At 34.9% G+C, this 21,709-nt stretch overlaps 1 protein-coding gene across 2 annotated transcripts in view; it reads left to right on the top strand.

Moving 5' to 3' along the window:
* The window catches only part of MGAT4C (MGAT4 family member C), a 287,399-nt gene that overhangs the window by 159,877 nt on the left and 105,813 nt on the right, over nt 1-21,709 (top strand). The gene's annotated exons all lie outside the window — the stretch shown is intronic.

Raw genomic sequence — 21,709 nt, 5'->3', positions numbered from 1 at the left:
GGGAGGTGCTCCAGTCTCTGATCATCTTCGTGGCTCTCCTCTGGACCGTCTGTAACAGCTCCGTCTTTCTTGTAGTAGGGGCCCCAGACCTGCACACAGTACTCCAGATGGGGCCTCACAGGAGCAGAGTAGAGGGGGACAATTACCTCCGTGTCCCTGCTGACCACCCCTCTTCTGATGGAGCCCAGGATACCATTTGCTTTCCAAGCTGCAAGGGCACACTGCTGGCTCATGTTAAGTTTTTCATCTATCAAGAAACCCAGGTCCTTCTCTACAGGGCTGCTCTCAAGGACTTCTCCTTCCAGTCTGTATGGATGCCTGACATTCCTCTTGCCCTTGCCCACCAATGCCATTACTCCATCATAGAAGGCCACCACATTGGCCAAGCGTGACATTCCCCTGGTGAAGCTGTGCTGGCTGTCTCGAATCATATGCTCATCCCTCATGTGATCAAGCATGTCATCCAGGAGGATCTGTTCCATGATCTTCCCAGGCACAGAGGTGAGACTCACTGGCCTGTAGTTCCCCAGGTCCTCCTTGCTCCCTTTCTTGTAAATGGGAGTGACGTGACCCTTCCTCCAGTCATCCGGGACCTCACCTGACAGCCACAACTTTTCAAATATGATGGAGAGTGGCTCGGCAACCACCTCAGCCAGCTCCTTCAGAACCCTGGGATGCAACCCATCTGGCCCCATAGACTTGTACACATTCTGTCTCATGAGACAGTCTCGGACTTCCTCTGCCCTTACAATGGGGGGGGGGATTTACCACCCCCACCCAGAGGTTTAGGGACCTAAATTCCTTATCCTCTGGAAATAAATTGATTAAACAATATGGAATGCATACATTAATTTTTTATTATTGTTTTATTTTAACTCTTTTCCTAACTACTTGATAACATAATATACATTCAGATCGTATAGCTTTAGTAATATGAATATAACAGTAATTCTTTGTCATTTTTAAATCCAGTAGTACATCTGCTGGCGCAGACATTTGACAGCAAGCAGTCCTTCCACTTCTGGTTCTTTAAACAATTTCAGAATGAAGATAGAATTTTTAAGACTAATTTACTAAGTAGCTTATCCTTCTGAAGGTCTTGTGCTTGTTTTTAACTCTGAAAGCATTCAAAAAAACACTTTCTATTTTGCCAAGGTCAGATTTTTTTTTCATTATTTTCAGTTTTGTGTATTTTTGTAACATTAGTGCGCTCTGTTTTAAAAGTGCCAAGCTTGCATTAAATATTGCTATACTTAATTTTTGAAGTAACATTTCTAGATAAATTAGTAAAACATAATAAAGATGTCTGATGTGTATAAATAAAATATTCATATTTGTCAATTCAAATTTACCTTATCATTAGCACATCAGAAAGATTGTTTGGTCAGTCAACACAGACCTGTATCTTCATCAACCACCCTTACCTTTTTAATGTGGCAAGTTTTCATACACTGTCATGCTAGCTGAAGAAACAGGCTCTTTATTTCATGCTGGCTCAAAAAATGTTTGATAAAACATCAAACTGGCATATTTATTCAGAATAATTTCCTCTTTGATAAGTCTTTGACTGAACTGTTAAAAAAGACCTGTCATTAGGATGACACTTGGGGACAACTTTGATATCTGTATGAATGAAAAAGAATTGTACAGATGTGTGGCCACTTGTATGTAATGTACTATGTTTATTGTATGCCGCTCACAAGTTCACACTGTTATTGCATACCTTTAACTTCCTCTGTAAATTTTAATCTTGAACACACTACGGCAGAAATCTCGAGCTAAAGAAAAGGTGTGTGTATCATATCTTGTAGTAATCATGCAAGGTGTTCTCAAAGACCAGTATTTCAAAGACAGGCCTGAAAAAAACTCCTTTTTGCCTACTGTGCTGTAAAATTAACAGAACTCCTATACTGTCCAAAAGTGCTTTTCCAGCATGGTCAACCACCTTACAGATCAAGGTGCACAAATGAATATTTGGTATTCAAAACTCGTTTTCAAGCAGCCTCATTTATTCTTTCACATCTGTGATCTTAAATTTGAAAAAAAAAAAAAAAAAAAAGCATGGCAGGCATGACTTCCATCAGTACTTTCAATCTTTCTGCTTGTATATACAGATACACTTAGATACAGAGATTCTGCTATCAAAATAGAAAATTAAATGAAAAGCTCAGAAGTTCCTATTTGTTATTGTTGTTTGGAACAAATCCTGACTCCTGTGTGTGGACTGATTATGAGATCTCTCTTATGCTTCTAGTCACCAAAATACATTTTATCTTTTACATTTTAAAAGACCTACATAGGAATCAGTAGAGAAGTCATTTGTTACTCAAAACTAACAAAGAATTTCTGAAGTAATTATGGAAGCTATATGCTGAAAGGATGATTTATAAATGCACTAAAAATATATAGGCATTTTTCCCATATTTTATTCAGAAACTTTTTGTCATTACACTCATAAATTTTGCCTTAGAATTTTTTCCCTGAATGAAAAGTAATGAAAGTTCTCCAGAGCTTTTGTGCACCACATGATGGCATGAATATCATCCAGTAATAGAATTGGAAATCATACAGTGCTTCTCTGAAGTTTTCAGTTATGGAAAATATATATATGGCTTCAAAGTTAATGTTTGTAAGTAGAGTGTTTTAGCTGAAGCACTGCAGTAATGTAGCCTTTGGAAAAATAGAAAATATTTCTGTATTTCTGCTGTTCTCATCCTCTTTTGAATCCTTCCAAACAACTGCCTCTTGTTCAAATTAAATATAGTCAGCTGACAATTTTCATCCTGGTTTGCAACTGCTCTATTTTGAACAGACATTCAATATTGCTTTTAACCATGCGTATAGGGAAGGCATTCCACATACTATTTTACATATGTCTGGGGCCCAAAAGAGTACATCTGCACAGTTTCACCCATTTCTGTGAAAAGTCTCCAGTGCATAATTCAGGAATCTCTGAATTAAAATAGTGAAAAATAAGTCTCAGATGTGAGTAATTTAGAACAGAAGTCACTTGTAACAAACGGAGTTAACCTTTTCAGCTGCATAGATATTTTTTTTCAAAAGTTCATACTGAACTTAAACTTTGCTGAAAATTCTTAATACTGTAAAAATTTAAGATTTATATGTTTGATTTTCTGTTTTTGTTTCATTTTGTTTTGTTTTGTTTTACTGAAAATGCTATAAATTCTCAGTCCATGTACCTTTGTTGTGTCATTTCAATCCATTAAAAATTGCCTATTTAAAAAAAAATGTTTTAAAATAGACCCACACAGTAGGCCAGAATACAAATACATGTCCTTTCATGCAAACTGTGTCCATCTCTTCCTCCTGCAAGAAAGCTTGAAACTATTTTCTACAAATGTATTTTTCAAAGCTTAGGATACAAAATGGAAATAAGCTTTCATGAAATTTATATATTTTATAATTTTCCAATGAATGACTGTCACTTCTTTTATGAAAATTCTCAAGACCAATGGAGTGTTGCTACCGTGCGATTACATGAACAAATCACTGTGGGATTGTAATCTGCAGTGAATCATCTGCTCTGAGATAATCGACTGAAGTTCAGGCTCATGTCATGCATTGGGCAACCCTATCTTCACTGCTGTCTGAATTACTTTAAATTACCCTTATCCCTCTATCACATCTCCTTTTCCTTTAGATGCTTTGCATCTGCTTCTCTTCCACTGGGCATCTCAGATTAGCCATGGCTGATGTGACCCAGTATCCCACTCAATCTCTGTTCCTCTGGAACTTCATATCCCAGGATTAATGTAAAATGCTGTAAGAGCAGGCATGCACTGCTCTGCCATAAATCACTGCCTTGCTAATACATTAACAAGTTACTTCCCATTAGCTGGCCCGTGACAGCCACTCATATATGCACAGCTGTCCTTCACCATTTAAGAAACAGTTTATCTTTTTTGCAGAAAGAGTTAAATCACATCAATCTATCTTGTACTTACTACAGCCTGCAAGCTCCTGTCCACTGATTTATAAAGGTATGTGTGAAGGGTCTTGAACATGGTAAATTTTAGGTAAATCAGAGTTGCTTACCCCTGTCTAAGGGATCAAAAAGGGATCAGAGACTGCACACAAAGAGCGATCCAGTGCTAAATGATTTTCTTTAAATGGCCATCCCATAGACAAATTATTTCCATGTTAAATTACGAATTATTGTCTCACAATTTCATTTTAATTTACTGGATTGAAGTGTCAAAGACAACTCCTCCAGAGGAAATCTATGTTGATTTTTAGGCATATAAGCATTTCCTTCACCATCAGTAGAATATTTTATACTCTTGAAACTAAACTTGTTAAAGGTTATGCTGGGTTGAAAGGCCTACAATTTGCAGTAATTGAAAACATATACACATGAGTGAAGGTTTCATTTAAAACCTTAAAAAGAATTCTTACACAGTTTAAAACTCTTCATTTGATCTGTCAACATGTCAGCAAAATTTGGTCTCAATATTGTAGTTTATTACAATATTTTGAGTACAAGTGGGATTTATTGGTTTTTAATTCTTCATGAGATAGAAAAGCATATTTAATATGACATAAAAAAATGTAACTGTTACGACTTTCAAGCTAGTACTGCAAGAAGCAGTGACAATCCAAACAGAGCTGCCATCTTGTGGATAAAAACATACTAAGAGCAGGTGATGCATGTTGCCAGAATGTAAAAGAAAAAATGTTTATAATATTTATCAGCTCTACTTGGTTTGTCCCTTGGTTCTAAGACTGAATTCTGAGAGGAACAGTTTTGAGCTTGCACATTCAATCTCTGACAACTCTCATCACCTGATTGAGTTCTATCTTCCTCCAAAATCTATAGTCCTAGACCTTCCAATATTAATAATGAATATGGTAAACAAGACTGAAGAACTTCTTGTGTTTTTAGATTAGTGTCTGGTACAGAGCTACATTTTGCAATATAAATAATTGGTTTAACCATTAAATTGATCTGACAGGAATAATTGTCATGCAATTAAATGCCGCAATGATCTTAACTCATGGGAAATATATACTAATAAACCTCAGATTTGTTTTTCTTGGGAACTATGCTATTCTCTCCTACTAGATTCTTAGTTTTAGTTCAGTTTTTCTTAGTTTTATTTATATCTCAGTTAACGTTATGTTATAGAAAGAAATACAGTGTATTACTGAAAATCATTGGTCACTTCTTCATTCTCCTGTTTTTCCTTTATTTTCATGTAATTTGTATTTGAAATTAAAATGCCAAAATATTGCCATTGACATTACATCCATTATCTGGGCCAGGTATAAGAGATAACAAGTTAGTCTACTCAGATAAGCAGGCACAGTTATAAGAACATATGAATTGCGTATCTCCAGATTTAACGCATTTACACATCTTATTGAGCTCTTGTAACCTGCTTTAATATGTGCATTTTATTTAATTTAAATTTTTCATTTGTTGCAATTACTTTGCATTTTTTCTTTTTAATTTTGTTTGCTTTGTTTTTTTTTTCTGTTTGTTTGTTGAAGTTGTGTATTACTACTGCATATATAAAGTATATTAATTAAATTGTATCATATTCTTACTGTTTTTAATGTCAATAACAATAATTTTAAACTGGTAACAACCAGTGTGTTACAGTAAGTTGAAATGTGGAAAGTAGTGTGACTTGTTTAAGATCATGGAACTGTTCTCTACAGCTGTTCCCTTATTCAACCTCAATGTCAATAGTCATTGATGCTTTTAAAACATCAGATATACAATTTTTGTTCTTAGAACGCAGATTGGGTGTAAAGTGATAATTTATCACTAATATTCGTGCCATCCAGTTTCAAGAAAATTCTAATATTCTTACTGCAGAAGAAAGATTTTTTCTAAAGAATATATTTCAAAATGTACTGCCGGTTCTACTAGGAACTCAAATTCTAAACTAGCATTTGCACTATCAATTCTATGATCCTTTTCTATTACATAAGTATACTTACATATACTTGTATGAGTATGTCTTTAAAGTGGCTACTTAGTTCAGAAAATTTAAGCTCTATTTTATCACCATATGTAACACATTTTATGGACACTGAAGACTTTGTGAGAATATGGCACTCTACAATTTAAGACAATTTACCAGGTCATCTGTAAGTGATGACATTATTACAGAATAAAGTGTAGTTTGTGAAAGAATAAAAAATATATAGAATTTTATCATGATAGGATTAACTAGCCAGAGAAATCAATTTATTTTTTCAGACCTAATCAACCCATGTAATCATACACTCTTGACAATGTGTCTATTTGGATTGGACTATTTACAACACCAAATTTTCAGGGGAATGTGACTTGTACATAGGGTACATCTAAGCACATTTTACCTCATCAATATTTTTTTTTACTCATAACTCATATCTTCATAGCAATTACTGTGTCTTACCTTTATCATTAATCATAGAAAAGCAAAGCTTGGCATTCTCATTGACCAGATTCATCTTTTCTGGTCTGTGATTCAGTTTTATGCCACTTTGCATGGCAGTGAATCTTTTTTTCTTTATATTTCCATCTGAATTCCCATGTTTTCTGAACAGAAATAAATGAACAGAGGCTTTCAGTTTGGCCTAAAGTATGTTAATGACTAATAGGTTAGCCTCCAGTTCCCCACAAAGAAATGCTGTTTATTAAGTACCCAGAATTTAATTTTCTGAGTCTCTATAACCTGGTGAAAGATGACAAAGTAATGGTAGATCTGTTTACCACTTTTATTATAGAAATGTTATGCTTCACATCTTTTGTATTAAGCTAAAACCACTTCCAATTACACAATTATAATTTGCTTTCCTGATTGTCTTATTCTTGTCTGTTGGGAATTATTTATTTGATTGGTCTTGTGGAGGTTTTTTTTGTTTGTTTTGCTTTTGCTTTTTTTTTTTTTCCTTCAAAGAACAAACTGAGTAGAATTTTAAAATGAAAAAAAAAACCATTTTTTGACATGACCTGTAGTATACCATAAATAGACTAATATGATATATAATTTACTATAAATAAACACTATATCAGGTTCTCATTCATTCGATAAGCAATTAGCTTTGTTAGATGAAAAAAAATATGTTGATATAGAAAAAATGACATACAGACAGCAAGTGTTAGAGAAGATTGTTAGATTTCACAACAGGGTTTTCTGACACTTAGATCAAAATATATTTATTTGGAGGGATGAAAAGAAGTGCTTTAAGCACTGATTTGGAGTAATTTTGAAGTTCACATGATTTATCATGTTTCTAGTAAGAGCACAATACTTAGTGTCACTGTATTTAGGATATCATATATTTGGCAGTCTGTTTCATGCCTCATTTACTACAGAATGTCTAGGTTGTTAGTTAACATTCAAAGAGTAAGTGCACATCTAGGTTTGCACATCTCTTTACTTTTGCTGTTAGTTTTAAATAGTTAGTAAGACTCAGTAATGAACATGGTAATGGTACAATGTTTTTCAATTTGCACTTTTTTTTTTTTTTTTTACTGTGTATCTTTATTAAAACTCATAGCTCAAGAAAAGGCAATGTAAAATCATTTCAAAAAAGAGTTCTCCAGGTGCTGCATGCATTAACCTTTTCTTTAATACCCCTTCTGTACAATATTCTGATGATTACTGTCATTTAGTAAACATATTATAAAAATGCAGTTGCTTGGGGGTGTTGTTTAATAATTAAGGCAAATTCAGCTTTTTTTGTTGTTGTTGTTTTGGGTTTGTTTGCTTTTTTTTTTTTTTTTTTTTTTTGTGTGTGTGTGTGTGTGTGTGTGTGTGCTATGTCCAGTGGCTAAGCTGCAAACACCTGCCACCCCTGCTCCCCAAAGAGGCAGCTTTTTTACCATCTCCTGCTCTCCAAGTGAGAATAAAAATGACAGAAACAGTAAAACACCCTGAGCGTGTATGTATAGTGGTTAGAGAGACACATTGCAATTTGTGGCTGGCAGTTTAGGGTTAAGGTATGATTCCAGGTGAGAGAAGCCAATGAGAGGACGCCCGGTTGATGTGTCTGACATCATCCTGCTCCAAGCACCCAGCCCGGCCGGGGCAGCTCCCAGCCGCTGCTCCAGCCCCGCCGTGATGGATGCCGGCAGCCCCGCGCTGGGAGCCACTTATCTTGCTGCCGTGTGAGGCCCAAGGAACGCTCGAGCTGCCGGCTCACACCCAGCGTGGCCAGATCGAGCTGAACCAATTGTTTTCCCTGTGTCTGGTAAGAGTCTGATCTGTTTTACCTTCTATGCTGGAATAAAGGTGATACGCCCAACCTGCCAGGGGAATTGCTTTCATAGTTGGGAGGCTTACGACGCTATAATGTGTAAAGAGTAGCTTTTACTGTCAGAAGGGAGATGCTTCAGGAAGAGAATGCTTTAAAGGAAAAGCAAGACGGTATTTGGCAAACTCTACTTTACATTATGGAAATGAATAGCCTGGCTGTTTGTGCTGCACTCCAGGTTAACTAAAGTGGATTAAACTGACAAGACCATTGCTCGAAACAATAATTTAATGTCTATATTTTTCCTTTCCTTTAACAGCTGTGTTTTCACTTTAAAATCCAGCTTTTGTTGATGAACAAAGAAATGGAGGGATTTGAAGAGAGGGAATTTAATGTCATATCAACTTCAAAAAATGTTCTGTGATACTTTGCAGATGTAAATCTTAAGCCATGAAGATTAATACCAAGATGTTTAAATTTTGGGTTCTGGAATAAGCTCTAGTTACTTTCCATAACTTAAAGTGGTAATAAACTGAGTCAAAGATTAAAAGTGATGATTGTATGTTACGTTGATTCCAACCGCCCAGTTCAGTTTTATTTGCTATCTTATATGATTTCCCCTTCACATTCTGTAGTTCATGTTCAAATAAATGTCTCGTTTTTGTATTCGTATAAGTGTATACATACAGACTGAAGAAGTGTTTATATCTTTCACACTGTTAGCAGCTCTGTGGTTTGTAAAGAGGGAGGAGAGGGAGAGGAAGGAGTCTGTCTTTGTAACTTCCTAATTTTGCAACAGAATAAGTACATTTAAAAGCTTTTGCACTGATGTGGATTTAAGAGATTAGAAGTGACATGGACATTGATAAATCAAATGCAATAAAGGAATTAATTGACTGAAGGAGTTCAGGGGCTACTGTATGAAAATTCCAATAACCAGTTTAACTAGTCAAGTGGTGTACCCATTAAGAGATAATAAATTGTAGACTTCAGTTAATTTTAAAGCCTGATGGCATTTATTTTTACTGCTTAGAATTCACTAAATATCTAGGGTACTTATTAACTCTCTGAATTTATTTCAGTAATCCATGAATGTGCAATACAAAGTTTTAAAAAATGACACATGCAATGAGTATTGTGTTTGTGAGATAGATACATATTGTCATTTAATCAATTAGATTTTCTTTAATCAGTATCAGAAGAGCAAGCTATTTTCAGCTCAAATACCATTTAAGAGAATAAAGTTTCTAAGTCTTGTTATACTTTCACATTTTTTACTAATTCAGGTGCGTCTTTGCAGCTCCTAATATTTGCTGTTGTTAATTCAACTCTGAAAATTAATGTTCCCAAACAATCCTAAGCTTCTATTAAATGTTCTGTCTGAACAGGACTTTATGGATGGAGTTAGAATCTAGTCCTTCATTATGGTGTGCTTTGTTTCCACTATAAAATGCCAGGAATTCCATTTCAAAGGTGGTCTTGTCATGGACTTCAAGAAGAGAAATATTTGACATTTTACTACTTTATCCTGCTAGTTTAGATCATTGTCAAACTTAATTACTGTATACCAGCCTTGCAGATATGTTTATTAACTGTTTTAAAGTTAAAAAGCAAATGTGTTTGAAACTCTCTCAGTTTAACATATCTGCTTAGGACCATATCATCTATCCATGCTATTCATGCTTCATTACGAGGCTTTGTGTCATAGCCTGGAATATTTTTTGTCCTGCCCAGTTTAGCCAAAGAACCACATAGGACCAAATATTCTGTAATTTTTCATGATTTCTGGGCAATGGATATTATACAGATTTAATGCTGAATTGTTACATACCCACTATGTTCTGATCCAAATAATTCAAAAACTGCTTTTAATATTTTAGTCCTTTTAAGTACTGATGCACATTGCTTTAACAGATAATAATCATAGTCCTATGGAAGCCAGGGAAACTCAATGGTATAACAATCCAAACAGACAGCAATCTAATTCATGTAGGAAATGAAGCATCTAATTCAGCTTAATCTTTCAAACAGAAAAACAAATCCTTTCTAGAAGACAAGGAGAAATACTGGTATGTTTTTGCTTAATTTCATTCATAAAGCAAGCTTAGCCTTAGAAGTAGTAGAATGCCACAGTCTTTTTAGCCAAAGAAAACAGTGTTGACAACTTTATTTTCTCTTCAGAATAATAAAGATAACTATGATAATGTTGGCACTTGAATTGCACAATAGATTGGCTGTTAGTCTAGGGAAGTGTCCTCACTGTTCTGTGCTTGAATGTCCACAAAGCATGCTCTGTGAAGTCTATATTCTGCCAATGGCCAACTCTACTAAAGGAAGAACTCACTTTATGTTGCTTGATCTTGGAAACAGGCCATTTTGTTTGTCTGGTTTTCTATGAATTAGTCAACTTACACATTTTCACAATGTCATCAGGTAACAAAACTTACAATGAAGATTTGAGTCATTCCTCCTACACAAAATACATCTCTTGTCAGAAAATTTTGAGCAATATGATGAAAGGGGAATTATTTTATAAAAATCCAAAACATTACACATTTCCTAAAGAAAATAAATATTTCAGCGAAGCAGAAGTGTGACATTTCAGTGATTGATGAAAAAGTATCCATATCACCAGTAGTAAAAACAAGAAATAAAATGAATTAATCTTCTGTAACAGACTAGAGAATGTTGACTTTAGAAAACACAAATTAAAGCAGGATTCTACTAGCATGTATTCTTCTGTATCCAACTGTATCTCCACAACAAATGTAGGATGGAGAGGATTTCATCTGTACTGATCCAAGCCCTGACCAAGGGTCAGTTTTTTGTTTGTCTAAGATAGATCTCAAAGACACTCTTCTAAGAAATCTCATAAAAACAGACACAAAATTTTGTGCTGCAATCGTTCTCCTTGCCTACCTTGAGAATACTGGGATTTGCTATCTACCAGGGTGCTAGAGAAGGATGGGTGAGAAATTATTAAATAAATAAATAGCATTCTAATTTCAGAATTATGAAGATTATTTTTTTCTTTTTTTCTTTTAATTTCTCTGAAAGGAGATGAAGGCTATAGAGTTTTTCCACCTTGAGAGATCTGCATCTATCACTCCAATACACTGTTTTCTATTGGAAAGAAGTCCAGTTGTATTGATGTGAAGAGCATGCATAGAATGTAATCCAGCAGGATATCTGTCTGTGATTGGAGGACCAGTAATGTAGATTGTGCACTTATCACACAGGACAGGTCAACAATTGTTTTGATGCTGTTTGTTTTCCTGTTTCATTTTGTTCTGAATCTCATATGAAGTCCAGTGGAAACTCTGTTGTACAACAAGGCTGCACTAAAAAAATTTGATGGGCAAGGGTTTACAGTTCAAGCTTTAAGGTGTTGCAGCCTCAATTTTAGCCTTTGCCTACATATAGCATATAACCTACATATAGTTCCTCTTATAATCTGTGGAGAGAAAGAGACATCCTCAAAAAATGATTTGTTTTGTCCTTATGACAGTTATTTCAGATAGATGAGCTAAATTTTTCTCTGGAGGGGCCGAATCATCTACATATAGACAACTTATCTTAATACTTTAGGATAGCTGTTTAACATCCAAAGTTTTAAAATCACTTGAGATCTTCAGGATTTTTGAGTAGAACTGAATCTCACCGGCAATAAAAATAGGCAAACAAAGAATCCTGCCCAATATTTTCTCCATATTGAAGTCACAGTTCCTAGACAGACTCAGACTTCCTCTCTACAGCTGCAGAGGAGTTGACCAAAGCTTCTGGCTCAATATTTTGAGATTCCACAGATATTTACCACTGGTCAGAAAATGCAACTGTTTGGAAAATGTAGTTCCATGGCTGATAACAGGTGGAAGCATGCTGTCTCTTTTTCATTCAGTCAAGCATTACTTCCTGTGCTTAGAACTTCTCTTTTTCCTGTCCCTGGACATTTGTTTGTCTGCTTCCAGAGTCATTGGATATTTTAACTATTGTTCATATGTACCTCATATTTTCAGAGTATCATAACTCAGCTAAATTTGAGTTTTTATCTTTAAAAGGCATAGATAGCTCGTACTTTTTTTTCTCCTTCCAGTGCCAACACTAACATTAGGGAATATTGAGGTATTCAAATTATTGAATATAGGAAAAAATGGCCCTTGTCTAGTTTCCTTCTTTGATTAAAGAATCAGGTGTCTGACATCCATAATTTCACAGACAAGTTCATTGTCTATGTGTCTTCTAACTAACAATATATTTTTAAACTTGTATACCGTGTATTCAACTTGCCCTTCCAGTTTGCAGTCCACTCATCTAGATAAATATGTGAATATCTTGTGGATTGCATGATAGTTTGGTCTCCATCTTTGCATAAGACAGCCAATAAAGTTTAATCCAGGAAATCAGGCCCATATTTTGGTTGAATACTTTATTCCTGTCTAAAAATGCATACACATAAGATACTAAGAACATATTGTAAGTTGTTCGGATAGTTTGTTATGTTTCCAACACTATTGGACAGGTAAATATCATGCCACTGTCTCCCCCTCCACAAAGTAAGAGGAGGAGAAAATAGAATGCAATAAAGTTCAAGAGTTGAGATAAGGATGGGGAAATCACTCAGCAGTTACCGTCACGGACAAAACAGTTTCAAGGCAGGAAGCTTAATATAATTTATTGTCTTTTATTAACAGACTAAGAACAGTGAAAAACTGAAAGCAAACTAAAAACATCTTTCTGTCATCCAGTATGGGCAGTTATCAGTTCATAACTCTTATTTTCTGCCATTTCTTCAAGGTTACTCTCTGCCCCTGCTTCAGGTAGGGTCCCTCCCATTTGATGCTGTCCTTCTTGAACTGATCCTATGTGTGCTTCCACAGGCTGCAGCTCTTCAGTCACTGCTCCAACACAGTTCTGCACCACAGGGCCCATCCTTCAGGCATTGCCCTGTATGGGTCACTACAGGTGGCAATGCCTCCTGCCCCATCACAGTCCCCTCCTTCCCATGGCTGGACAAAATGTACTGATATATTGCCTATTAACTATTAGAATCAATTACTCTATAAACTTGAGGTTTTAGGATCAGAGTGTTACTTAGCTGAGAAGTTAATAACTATAGATAAGGAAAAGCAGATAAAGAGAAGATGAAAGGGTATATTCAAAGAGCAAAAATAGAAAACAATGTGAAAATACTCATCTTCCTCTGTTTTGTGGTCTATAAATTTAAGAATTAAATAGAATATTGTGATCAAATTTCCAATCAATAGGAAGAATTACTACCTTCTGAATGAAGCATAATCTAAACAATCTGATGCAATTTATCATATAATAATATCACATTATTGCTCACAAATGGGAAGTATGGCTTTCACAGTTGCCAAGCTGTACTTATCCACATCTGATGGTCTCCATTAATTTTTAACAATCGTCCTGTCACCAGATCAGTGAGCTGTAGAAAATACTGTGGAGATGTCACATTCCTTGATGATTGCAGTTAATGCTGCTGCCCCTCTGAATCAGCATGAAATGTAGACACTTTTATGACTGAATCTGCAATCTGGGATTTGATAGTGCTATTTATGGCACTGCTAATGGTCTGTAGCACTGACAAGGGGTGTGTTGAAGTCATTCTCTCAGTTACCCTTGTTTTCAGTTGTAAAGGGAGAGCAGACATCTGGATCCTACATGTCAGTAACTAGACAGGAAAAAAAAAAAGAAAAAGAAAATAGAAGAAAGAAAGAAGTTATGACTTTCATTTGTGAAAGATTTTAACAAGTTAGATTTTTGTATGCTTGTGCATGTGTTGTCAATTTTTTATTTTAACAGTATTGTTCTTTTGGAGAAAATGAGGCAAATTATTTTGATATGTTTTCTAGAAGGACAGATGCAGTCACGTGGCAGAACAAAAGGAGGCTTAATGACATCTTAACACATCTGAACTAAAGAAGAAACATCTGCACATGGATTTTAAGCAGTGGAATTCATGTTACCATATGTTAACTTCCCTTTCCCCTGAAAGCATGTCTGAATCTTACCAAACACAATAACCCGCAAAATTATCAAAATGCCTATTTAATGCCACTGTCCTTATGATTGTTGCTGCACCCTATGTGCTGAAAATAGTAACAAATATAACATCTTGCTTCATCATTTCATCTTGTAATTTATACAGAAATATGGGAGAGGAAGGAAGGAGCAGGTAATGCATTAATGATCCCAAGAAATAGTAATACTTGATTTGGGATGAGTTTATGTCCTATAACTGATTAATTTTTAAGTGTTTTTTACTAAGATTTTTGTTACCTTTACAAAAACTTTTGAAGCTAAGTCATTCTTCCTTCCGTATGAGTAACAAGTACTGACTCATGCTAAATGGTAAGAATCCAGGAGAGATGTGTTTTCTCACTGCTTCTGCTTACAGCTTCCAGCAGCATGCAGTTCAGATAGAAAAAATTGGATAACTGTATTTTACTTTAACAGGCATTTCACAATTGTTTCCAAGACATCTAATTTTAATGCCTCCAAAAGCTATTAGTTGGGATTGCAGAGTGAACTTTGTTCCTCAGGAAATTAAACTGTGGAACTGTGTTTATTGCATGGATGTACAGATGCTAGAACTGTGTCACTAGAACTCAGTTGATGCTCATCAGCTGGGAAGATCACTGGAGAATGTGTCTATCTTCTTCCAGGGGGATGCCAGAAAGGACATGGAAATGTGCAGTTTTTAAAACCACACTATAGAATGAACCATGAAGGTAATACTTTTCATGTACACTATGCTATGAGGTCACAGTCTTTTAAATATTTCCCGATACATTCTAATCATTTCACATGTAATTATAGCTCTATATCTTTCAGGCTTTTCAATATCTTCAAAATCTTTATAGTTAGTTTTTCCTCTGTTCTAATTTACCTTGCATAAATACAATTTAGTAAGACAACATATTGTCCTGTGTATCATATTATTTTCTGTGGTTGTTCTGAGTTACCAGTGATTAATTGAAATCTTCCTAGAACAGGTAAAAGTTCAGAAGGATACAATTCTTTAAAAATATTTTGCATGTGTGTAATAAAAAAAAAATTAAAGAGTAATGTTTCATTCCCAGTTGGGTAATTTTTTCTTCCCTATAGCTGGCAGAGACCTTTAGGTTACTTTTAAATTAGAAGTAGACAACAGAATAAGCAGTCCCGAATCCTCAGTGGACTTGTTAACTTCTTTCCTGTGACAGACAGAAGAGGTATCAGTTTCTTGCACTCTTGCAGTGAATTCCCTCCTGGACTTCACAGTGTTTTACACTGATGCTGTAGTAGGCTCACTGAGCTCCAGGAGAGCTATACCAAGAGAAATGATTAGACTGACTTTGTTAAGTTTCAGATTTACATAGTCTTAGGAGTATGACAGGCATTCATAATATCATTGATTGGAACAAATATAGTTAACTGTACAACTGCATATTCTACTTTCTATGTACCTCCAAATGAATCCAGAGACTAAAACTCTAAATGTTTGCACTGTAATGATACTTCATTTCTGAGCAGTTTTAATCTTTTTCAGTTATTTGGATGTATTAGACAGATCACTTTTAACCCAGCTTCCAACTGAGCTTTCTATTTCCAAAGAGAATTCTTTATCTATATCATCTATATCTATATCTATATCTATATCTATATCTATATCTATATCTATATCTATATCTATATCTATATCTATATCTATCTATATCTATATCTATATATCTATATCTATATCTATATCTATATATATTTGAAATTAGCACATATAGTATGCTCTGTATTAAATTCCAGGTACTGTATGGTATTTGAGGTAAAAGCTTTCAAGTAATTCCATTTCTGTACTTAAGAAGATGAGAAGAATCTGGAAATTTAATTGTAGATTAAATATCTGAGATCCTCTGTCTGAAATCTATGTTGTCTTTCTAGGATCATATCACACACTGACAAGCAGGCACAATGGGGAAATAGGGCTTTTTAGCCAGCCAGTTGAATCTAGGGCAGTATGCAACAACGGGAATGTGGGAAAATTCTGGCTATTAAGAAAATCAATTGGCATTGAGCTTTGTAGTACTCTGATGAATGACAAGCGATTATTTCTTGAATTTTATCCAGTGAATGTTTAATACAAAATACATCTGTGGTGCATACAACTGGCCTTTTATTTTTTTCTTTTTTTTTTCTGTGCATAATTGCCATGTCTTCTTTGGGATGAGAATCCCAGACCTTTGCATCCATGCTGGCCTCTAGAAGAGGCTAGTGACTGGGCAGTTTGGTATGGATCACTGGAAACAAGGACAAGAGTGCAAACCACAAGAGTGCAAAGACACGGTGCTGTCTCTAGATATCTTGATGTGTACTTGTATTCAGTATATAAACTTAATTGTTCATCACTCAAATATGTTTAACTGATACAGACAAGGTGTCTAAGATAAGTGATCTGCACTTCTCACTGATGACCTGGATATTAAGTTGTGTAACACTTAAATGTATTGTCTGCTCTTGATCTTATGCTCCATCAGAAATGCTACTTAAAAAGCATATTAATAATCCTTTTTCTCTTACTACTTTAATGCCACTTTTAAATCACACACTCAAAAAATAAATCTCTTTTATAGTATATTAAAGGTCTCCTATACTATTCTGCAATCCTTACCTGTAAGCCTACATTGTTACTCCTTAGATCTTAAAATCAATTAATATAGTTTTTGTTTGTTTGTTTATTTGTTTTCTTTCTGTGAAGAACAGATAAAATGAAGGAAATTTGAAGATATTGTGGTATCTCTGCTGGGTGAAGGCTTGTGACTATTTCAACTCACCTGCAATCCAGGACAGGGATAAGCTTTTGGCAGAAAGTCTATTACTTCTCACACATTTCTTAAATTGACTGTTGTCAGAGAAAAGTCTGTATGTGCTAACTTACTGAAAAGATATCCTAATAGACATTTGTCTATTCGGAGAGAATGGCTGAGGATGCACTAACGAGAGTTTATTCTAAAATAAACGTATTTGTCCGCAGTCTTCAGGAGCAGTCTTCTTTTGGTGCCTCTTGTATAAGGAAAAAAATACATTCCTTTATACTTCACCTGACTTCACTTTTTTAAAGTTAAAATTTCATGAAAGGTAATACAAATCTGCAATTGTCTGTGTCTGCAATATGGAAGTACTTTTGCCTTCTAACTCATGCTGCTCTGGTTCCTGAACCTCTGCGGCTCTGCAGTCTTGTGACCAAATTTTGTCAGTTTAGATTATCAGATATTTGAGTATTAGAGAGTTCAAATTGTCTTTTTTAACACCTCTTTGATTTTCTGTACAGATTCTGTATAGACTGAAAGTCTATTGAGTCTACATCCATCATTGCAAACCCACTACTTTGAGGAGATATGCTCTGAGATTAACAGTTTTAAAATTACATGTTTTAATGAGCCAGTAAAGATCTATTATAATCACATGTGCAAATTTTAAAATAATTAATGGATTAACCATTCATTCTGTAGTATTAACAATCATTGCAAATATTTCTGCAAGATATTAAACTGATTACAACTTGGAATGTGCAGTGTAGCTTTTAAATCTTTACACGTTTATGTAAAATATCAGGACAGCAAAAAGAACAGTGAGGATATCTTTAATTTCTTGAGACCCCTCAGAACTACTTTTACTTTTTATTTTGGCCAAATCAGAAAAAAAAAAAAAAAAAAAAAAAAAAAAAAAAAAAAAAAAAAAAAAAAAAAAAAAAAAAAAGTATATATAAAAAATTATTGAGAGTGAGAAATGCTTGATACTGTTAGGATTTCTGGGTGATGGATAAAACCTATGCAGCTTGTAGCTCTATGGTCTGTCTGCTGCAACTGTACAAAACCCACCGATATTTCCATGTAAAGAGTCAAATCTAATAAGAACCACTAGATAGATCTGCAGGAACATAAGGAACTTCTTGCTCTGGACATTCAGACCAGGGCCATAATCCACACATCTAGTGGGTTCCCCTGTGTCTAGATTTCATCAGGCAATACATCTGTATGCAACCTAAAAGTATCATCTTTTACCTATATTGACTCTTCTAGTGGGTATAATTGTAGATTAAATGATACACAATTGAACTCTCTTCTTGTGATGTTCAACAGTCATTCAGAACCAAGAAATTTGACCATCTTCTTCATTCAGTACTTGTGGTCTGAACAGCTCAATGACTGACTGCCAATCACTTATACTTGGCTTGCATGGCTTAAATTTACAATTCTTCTATCTTCGAATCATTTTCGGCACATTTTCAAACTCATCTCTTACACGATGATAGAATTAGACCATCGAAAAGTCAAAAAAATAATATAAAAGGGAAGGACAGTTTCCATAAAGTTCTGTTTATATTCTTAAATGAAACTCAGTTTCATCATTAAGAGAGTAAAGCAGTATAAAGTTTAGTATATTTTAAGAAATAGAGATGTAAAAATAAGAACTTCATAGAATATATACTATTAACTTGTTGAAACAAAAATAAGTATGATATTCTAAATGCTGCTTTTTCATTTCTGATTTTACTTGGTAAAGATTACTGAGGTAATTCAAGCAGCCTTGGAAAAGATTTGTTGATGTTGCTTTCACATTAAGTGCTAGACTGTATAGGTATAGTGAATTGGTGACAGTTCTTCAGTGGTTATACCAGTAATGAACCTTTAGTGGTGTGGGATGTGTATTTTTTCAGTGCTACTGACTACACTTGCAGTAGCAAAATTTGATAGGATTTATGAGATATTAGATGAAATCTTATGATTGACTTCCAATTTCATCACAAGTATCATTACAATATAGCTTCAGGTTTACAAAAGTAATTTGTTCATCTGAAAATAGAGTCTATATAATGTCAGTTTTAGTGCTAACGTGGATTTCCAACTGTGTAAAGCAGAAGTGTAGGTAAATTCAATTTAACATGCCCAGAGGCACAGACTCATATACTCCTTTCTGAAAATAATCAGTTATTCATTCATGAACCTAATTTTGCTCAGTCATCTCTGTATACTTCACACTTCAACATTTATACCTTTCAAGATCAGTACTCAGTTATGATCAGTGGAAAATATTTAATTCGTATCTATGATACTCCAAACAAGCAATCTGTAGTTCATATCCTCTTTCACAAAGCACTTCTATTTTCCAAAGAAAATATTACTTTTCTGCTTTTTATGAGAAAAACCCAATCTCCTATCTCCTGATATTATTTTGCATATATAGCCTGTTTAACACAGCAATTCAAAGTTTAGATAAGAAAATACTAAATTTTATGAAAACTATTGGAAGAGACAAAGACCCTGAAAGAAAGGCAGGATCAGGATTGCCATCACTGCATATTTTGGCAGTGGTCAGTGGCTAAATAGCACATGTAGTCTGGCTGGCAGTGTGGTGTATATGAAGGTTTAATCTGTCCCATGGCTATCAAGGATGTTACGAGTGTCCACTTCATGTGGAGATGACATAAGAAACAAAAGATACAAATCTATAGTGAAGTTTCTTTATCATTTCTGGGCAGAGAACATTTTTTCACCGCTAAACTTTGCAGTATAAATAAAGCTTCCTCCCTGTGCTGACACCTTCCCAGTAGCTGGCAGTCAGCCTAAGCATTTCACTTAAGTGTGTACTTTAACCAGTCTTTTAATACTACTGGCTTTGTGGATTTTATTTTCCCTTTTTTTTTTTTTTTTTTTTTTTTTTTTTTTTCCTAACGATTCCTTTTACTAATTTGTCTCCTCTTCATCTTATTTGCCCCCATTACTTCCCTCCTTTCTGATGATCATGCCTCTAAGTTATGTCAGTATTTCTCAGCTTGCAGCAGGTGGTTCAAAGATATGGTAGTATACGTGATGCTAAGTTTTTGGGTGTTTTCTGTTTGTTTGTTTGTTTGTTTGTTTGTTTTAATCAGACACACTCACTCAAGTAAAGAAACAAGCCAGCAAAGATTTTAGATCTAGTTCTCAGTCTGCGTTATGTGTTGTGCTTTATCTACATAGAATTCCCATTAAAGATTCCATTTAACTTGAAGTTATGTGCACATTTTTTGTGCTTTTTAGTGCACTAAATAAGAATAGTTTGCATTAAGGGTATTACCTCTATACTCCATAGTAAAAAATAATAATGAGTATATAACAGAGCTCCACTCATTAATCCTGGTCCTGTGTTTTAAACTGCTAGCACTCAATTTTTAACCTATGAACTGACATTTTTTACTGAAATCTGATTCCTACTATTTTGGTACTTTATATCTGTTACACTGTGGACTTCTTAATCTAAAAGAAACCAGGTACGGCTACTTAGTATTGTTCCTGCTTTGCTACAAAGTAAGCAACAGCAATATCACTGTCAGTACTGAGCAATTATTTCTGCTGTAGTCCTAGCACAGTCATTCAGCTTTTAGATTCATCTCTCATCTTGCTTGCTTTCAATGGTGCAAGAAAATGAGCTCACATGTTCTTTTTGTCCAGTGGATAGCCAGAAAGACAATTAAGATACTGGAGCACCTCCCCTATAAGGAGAGCCTGGAATAGCTGGAACTGTTCATGCTGGAGAAAGAGGATGCTCTCTTATTGAAGGGAGAATGCTCAGGGAGCTTATGGAGCCTCCTTTTTCAAAATGTTCAATAGCTGCCTGGACATGGGCCTGGGCAGCCTATTCAAGATGTCCCTGCTTGAGAAAGAGTTGGATAAGATCCAGAAATCTTTCCAACTTGAACCATTCTGTGATTCTGATTTTGTGATTCTTGCAACAGTGTGCCCTGGGAGCCAAAAGGGTCAACTACACCCTAGGGCTACTTGTGAGAGGAGCAGAGGGGCAGACACCAATCTCTTCTCCATAGTGACTGTGATAGGACCCGACAGAATGGCTGGAGGTTCAATATGTGTATTATTAGGAAAAGGTTCTTCACCAGATGGTGGTTAGGCACTGGAATGAGCTCCCCACAGCATTGGTCACTGCACCAAGCCTGCATTTGGACAGTGCTATCAGAAATCTTGTTTTATTTTTGTGTAATCCTGTTCAGAGCTAGGATTTAGACTTTATGATGCCATGGCTATTCTATGATTCTGTAAAAATTTTCCTGTAGAATTTGCAAAATTGCATCTTGTCCATCTGGGGGAAAAAAAAAAAAAAAAAAAAAAAAAAAAATCAACCAACCACCAACCAACCAAAACCTCAGCTTTGGATGCAGTTTAATCATTTTCACAGGTAAACAAATTGTTTCTGCAAAGTGTATTCTGCTATATTACCTGTTAAATTTTTATTTAGTAAAACCTACATGCATGCATGTTTGATGACGGTGCTCCTAAAACGAGAAGTGGTTGCATGTAGAGAACATATGCAATTAGTAAATAATCCTGATAAACTTGTTCTCTTCAAAGTAATCATAATTTTATTTGAAAATAAATATACTTCAATCTTACATATATGTACAATACTTTGAAACAAACAAACAACAAAAAAAGAGTACTAAAAACCT

The sequence above is a fragment of the Lagopus muta genome, chromosome 1 (genome assembly GCF_023343835.1).
Source record: "Lagopus muta isolate bLagMut1 chromosome 1, bLagMut1 primary, whole genome shotgun sequence".
Lineage (NCBI taxonomy): Eukaryota > Metazoa > Chordata > Aves > Galliformes > Phasianidae > Lagopus > Lagopus muta.
Note: the sequence above shows the minus strand (reverse complement) of the source record. Positions and strands in the feature narration are given on the sequence as shown.